The sequence below is a fragment of the Ammospiza nelsoni genome, chromosome 3 (genome assembly GCF_027579445.1).
Source record: "Ammospiza nelsoni isolate bAmmNel1 chromosome 3, bAmmNel1.pri, whole genome shotgun sequence".
NCBI classification, from domain to species: Eukaryota; Metazoa; Chordata; class Aves; order Passeriformes; family Passerellidae; genus Ammospiza; species Ammospiza nelsoni.
Genome location: NC_080635.1, coordinates 23467199 through 23472895, shown reverse-complemented (window position 1 = coordinate 23472895; position 5697 = coordinate 23467199).

Sequence of the window (5697 nt, the reverse complement as noted above, 5' to 3'; positions counted from 1 at the left end):
TAGGTACTTTTGTCCTTAGGGTTTTTTTCATCCTTAGAGTGTTGGGATTTGTCTTTACTCTGGAAACCTCACAATGCATCAAGAACAGAACGCACACCAGTAGCTTGCAGGTATGGGAGTTTGTGTATGGACAGAGACAAATTGCAGAGTTTAGGGAATAGTTTGTGATGAAGGTTACCAGGACTGTGTTGTGCCTCTTTAGAGCAAAAGAGGAATAGACTGAACTTACAGCTGAGGCCGGGCAGAAATGTGGTTGTCAGGCAAAAAAGCAAAGCCAAACATGAAATAGTGTGCTTGGAGATGTATTTCATATTGCTAGGGAAGTTGTAGAGAAGTCAGCAGTGTTGCACTGTAAACAGCACTGAATACAGCTCAGTCATCCTGCTAAACGTGGTGAACCTGCAGCTTTTCCTGAGGCTGACATAGAGCTTGCCTTTCTCAGAGTGAGTTAAAGCCAGGCATTTATGGGTTAGACATCTGCTTTATGATCCTGGGCAGCTGTACATGAGATAAAGGCAAACATGAACTCTTTAACACTACTCAGTCCATTGCCAATGAATTAGGTGTCCAAAATGTACAGTCAGGTAGGGAGGAGAAAATATACAGGCAACAGTGTCTGGACTATTTAATTAGCAGGCACTCTCTTTTATAGAACAGACATCCTCAAAATTAATTCTGAAATACAACTTTGGAAAATTACTTCATTTTCACCACTAGTGAAGGCTGCTACTTTTTAGTTCTGTCGAATTCCTTAATCTTAAAGCTCTTTTCCAGTGCAGTTTTTTACACTGAAAGAATTCCAGCAGCACAATAAATCCTCATTGCTGTTACTGACTTGGCAGTTTTCCCTTGGATTGGCTCAAAAGGAAGCACTGAGATTCAGGGATTGTGATCTCTACCGCAGTTTCAAGGATGCAACTTTGTCTTAATGCACACCAGGCATCCTGTTATGCTCACTAAGCCTTAAGTGAAGAGGGATTTTTAAAGTAATGCCTGCACCCTGATATCTGATGGTTTTATTCATCCCCACAAAGCAGTGTTCTGGGGAATTATGTTCTGCACTGGGAGGATAGTGCAGCCAATGACCAGCTAGGGAACCTGATCCCATCTCTAAGCTATTCATTTAAACTTATAAATATTTAATTAGAGAAATTTAATGCCTGTTGTTCGGACGGATCTTCCTGTGAACTTCCGGCAAGTCGGACCCAGACTAACCAGGATATTCTTAAAAGCTAATAAAAAAATAAAACCAACCTAATTTTTGCAAGGAGTGTTTTTAAAAGTGTTTGTCATAGTAATGCCTTTGCTGGGCTCCCAGACTCAATGCACTATGGATTGACGCCCTCGGGAGTGACAATTCTGAGTCATTTTAGCAAAAGACGAATCCTTCTGAAACCATTTCATTAGTATTGGTTTTAGAGCTCCTTTGAAGACAATCCAGACAAAGTGACCCAATTGTTTCTTTTTTTTGTCAGCCTTAGTGCTTTTGTGCGTGTGCTAGGATGGAATGTTCCTTAGAGACTGGTTTTCCTAGAAGTGGTTTAATGTGAAAGACAGAACAAAGTGCAGCAGCAGGTGATGTGGAACAGGCGGCAGAGCCCTCGCATCAGCGCTGTTTGCTGGAGGAGGGCGGCGTTGCCTGCCTTGTTAAGGAGCCCTTCGGCACGTCTCGGGTCATTAGCCAGCAGTCCCGGCACGTATCAGTAATATAATAATAGCAAATAATAACAGGCGTGTGGCACGTCCGTGTCCTTTGCCTATTCAGCAGGGGCTTTGTTTCGCTCCTTCAGTCCCGCAGGTGTAAATAATGAAAGAGCAATACCTGCCCTCCCTGCAGGCAGCGGCTGCTGTGCCCGAGCCCCGCCGCTGCTCCTCGCTACCGCTCCTGGAAAACTCCCCGGCCTGCGGGGCACGGTTCTGCCGCCCTGACCGCGCCTCGGGGGCTGCGGGCCGGTGTGCGGAGCCCGGGGCCGCCGGCGGCTGAGGGTGGGCTGCCGGGGAGGGGAGCCTTCCCCAGCCGCGGCTCCCGGCGCTGCCGTCCCTCAGGAGGCGGGGGGACGCCGCTCCCTCCCCCAGCCCGGGAGCGCCGCCGGCGCTGCCCGAGCGGGGCGGTGCCGCCGCTGCCGGGGTCTCCCCGCCCGGGGGTTGCCATGAAACCGAGAGCGGCTCCCGCCCGCGGGGGTGGCGGCGGCCGGGGGCGGCGGCAGTAGCGCGTCCGAGCCTCGCCCCCCGCCCGCCGGAGCCGCGCACGGAGCCGCGCCCGCGCAGCCGGGCCGGCCCCGCACCGCCGGCAGCGGCGGCCCCGGGCCCGGCTCGGAGCGCGGCGAGCGCCGGCACAGGTGCGGCGGGGCGGGCAGGCCGGGGCCGAGGGACACGCCGGGACCGGGACAGGACAGAGAGAGGGGACGGGGCGCGTCGGGGAGCGGAGCCGGGCCCGCGGTGGGTGCCGGCCGGGCGCGCGGGGGGTGACAGCCCTGAAGTGCCGCTGCCAGCCCCGCGGGGCAGAGCAGGTCTGCGCGGGGCCGGGGCTGCTCCTCTCCACTCCAGAGGAGACCCGGGTCGCGCAGCCGAAGTTGGCGCCCCGGGAGTTGTGCGAGGCGCGGCGGAGCCCTCGGCCCCGGCGCGGGGCTCCCCTCAGAGAGCCGGGCTCAGCTCACCCTGCCCGGGATGCGCCACGGCCGCCGCCCCCCAGGATGCCGGAGGGAAAGGTAGGCCCGGTGCCCGCCCCAGAGGCTGAGGCAGGGCCGAAATTTTGGGGGCTGGGAAGGAGACAAAGCCGGGACTGCTCGGATGAATGAAGAATGTCTTTGCAGCTCTGATCTTTTCACACTGCAGGGACCTGTAACAAGCATCCCCGCTGGTGTCAGCTGAATGCTGCTGGAGGGAGGGAATCTCCCCTCTGTGCTTGTGCAGGGGGTCTTCTGATTTTCCCTGATTAACAGCACTCTGGGAGCATCTCGAAGCGCAGCAGGCTTTAACCAAACGCTTTCAACACTCCTCATATTTAGAAGGAAAAATGAAGAGCTCCTATTGTTGGCACTTCTTGAATTGCTTTGCCTATTGTTAGCTTGGTTGTGCCTTCCCGGTGCCAGCCAAGAACAACTTTCCTCATAACTTCCGTTTTATAAATACGGGATGGCTGAAAGGAGTGCAGTGATGTGCTAAAAATAGCTGGGTGTATTCAGGTCAGGCACATCTCCAGGCTGGCAGCAGAAACAGTTGTATTTTTAAACTCCCCTGCTGATTGCACACAGAGCATGCGGGTTTAGTGATGAAGGTAAAATTGGGGTGGTCTGGAATGCATGAGCATGGGCATGGCTGGTTTTTCACATCATCTTCTTTTCTCTGAGGACTGTGTTGTATTATTTCTTTAGAGCTGAGCATGAGGTTTGGCGGTGATGTGTTGCGCTCAGCCTAAAACCACCCATGACAATTTCCTTTGCTGTTAGCTTTGATTATTTTATTTCTGCTGTGCAGAGAAGTGTTTGCTGTGGTTGAGGACCCCTCTGTGTGAGCAGAAGGCTGAACTGCAGCCCTTGGCTGAAGGGAGTTCATAGTTTCAAGTCAGGAGGGAGGGACCTGCCTGCGTGCAGGAGCAAAAGGAGACTGGGACCTTCTGGATCACCTTGATAGTCAGAAGCCAGTTGTTCCCAGCTGCTTGGCAAAGGAGATCTTGGAGAAGAGATTTGAAGTAGAACAGCCTGCTAATATCTCTCAAAAAAAAAAAAAAATCTGCCCTCCCAGCACACACACTTGCTCAAATACATGACAAGGAGGCAGTGGAACCTGTTATCATTGCTTGAACAGAGAGGGAACCTTTCTATCATTGGAGGTGATGCAGAGGCAAGTGGAGGGAGACCAGAACAGGCTTTGAAAGTGAAGAGGTTTTGGTGCAGTGGGAAAGTGGAGGGATGTGAGAAGTGATGTGGTTGTAGCTTTGGCTTAGAAAAATTATCCCTGTGGCAGCACACAGGGTGGATAAATGAGTAAAATATTACATTTCAAGAGAAACAGGTGTTTGAAAATGAGTGTTTTCCTCATTCCTGGAAGTGTTTTCTCCATTTCTGGAAGTGTTTAAGGCCAGGCTGGATAGGGCTTAGAACAACGTGGTTTAGTGGAAGGTGTCACTGGCCATGGCCAGGTGGTTGGAACGAGATGATCTTTAAGGTCTCTTGCAACCCAAACCCTTGATTCAATGAAAACCAGAGGATGATGGTGATGGATGGCAGTTTTATTTGTGTTAGCAGACCAGAAATACTGTGTCACACAGAGACACCAAGCAGGAGAAGTTGGTGAGGTATTGTGAAGGTCTAACACTTAAAGCCTGGAGGGAGATGAAGGTCACAGAGCTGAGTGGAACAGGGTCTGGTTGTGCCAGGCTGGGGAGAAGGGCAGCAGGGCAAGCTTGGGGTCATGGTGCTGCCTCTGGGCTGGCCATCATCCACAGCCCAGGCATCAGAGGAGGGGCTGAGAGTTCAGCCTGTGCAGAAGATGGTCTGCAGGGATAGGGCACATATGTGAGAACCTCCCAGGAAACTTTAGGGTTAGAAACTAAAGAGTTGTAAGCTGCTGAAAGATAAGATTCAGAATAACACCGTGGAGGAAGAAAGAAAAGCTTGTGGTGCTCACAGGGTATTTAATGGAGTTTTGAGAGGGTAAGGAATCACAGCCAGGAAGGGACAAGATTTTGAAGCTAGAAAGCTGCTCTTCTTGATTTCACCACACAGGCTCCCTAAGTGAAGAGCAATTCTTACACAGCTGTCAAAGCTGTGGGACAGGTCAGGAGCTCTTCATTCTGTGCCTCGTATTGCTTGGGTCACTTTGCAAAATCCCTTCAGTGGGCAGGTGCAGACTTGTAGGGTGCTTCATCTCCTGGACTTTATTTTCCCCACCTTTAAGTTACCCTATAGCCCTCTCTCTTCTTCATTTCTTTGTCTGACCCTTTGATTTTGCATAAATAGGCATAATTCATCATCAGGAATCACCTGACTGGGGAGAGATACTCCTTTCTCTGGTTTTTCAGGGAGTCTGTGTGAGTTGTAGTTCTCTTGGTCTCCTGATCCTGAGGAGGCAGCTGCTGGTGGCTCAGGGATTCGGGTGGTTTCTGCTGTCTCACAGACATTCTGCTCTTGGGAGCTTTCCCTGCCCAGGGCAGCTCTTGGGAGCGTTCCCTGCTCAGAGCAGCTCGTGGGAGCTTTCCCTGCCCAGAGCAGCTCCTGGGAGCATTGCCTGCCCAGGGCAGCTCTTGGGAGCATTCCCTGCCCAGAGCAGCTCCTGGGAGCATTCCCTGCCCAGAGCAGCTCCTGGGAGCTTTCCCTGCCCAGAGCAGCTCGTGGGAGCATTCCCTGCCCAGGGCAGCTCTTGGGAGCATTCCCTGCCCAGAGCAGCTCCTGGGAGCATTGCCTGCCCAGGGCAGCTCTTGGGAGCATTCCCTGCCCAGAGCAGCTCCTGGGAGCATTGCCTGCCCAGGGCAGCTCTTGGGAGCATTCCCTGCCCAGGGCAGCTCGTGGGAGCATTCCCTGCCCAGGGCAGCTCGTGGGAGCATTCCCTGCCCAGGGCAGCTCCTGGGAGCTTTCCCTGCCCAGAGCAGCTCCTGGGAGCATTGCCTGCCCAGGGCAGCTCCTGGGAGCATTGCCTGCCCAGAGCAGCTCCTGGGAGCATTCCCTGCCCAGGGCAGCAAGGCAGACTCAGGATGCT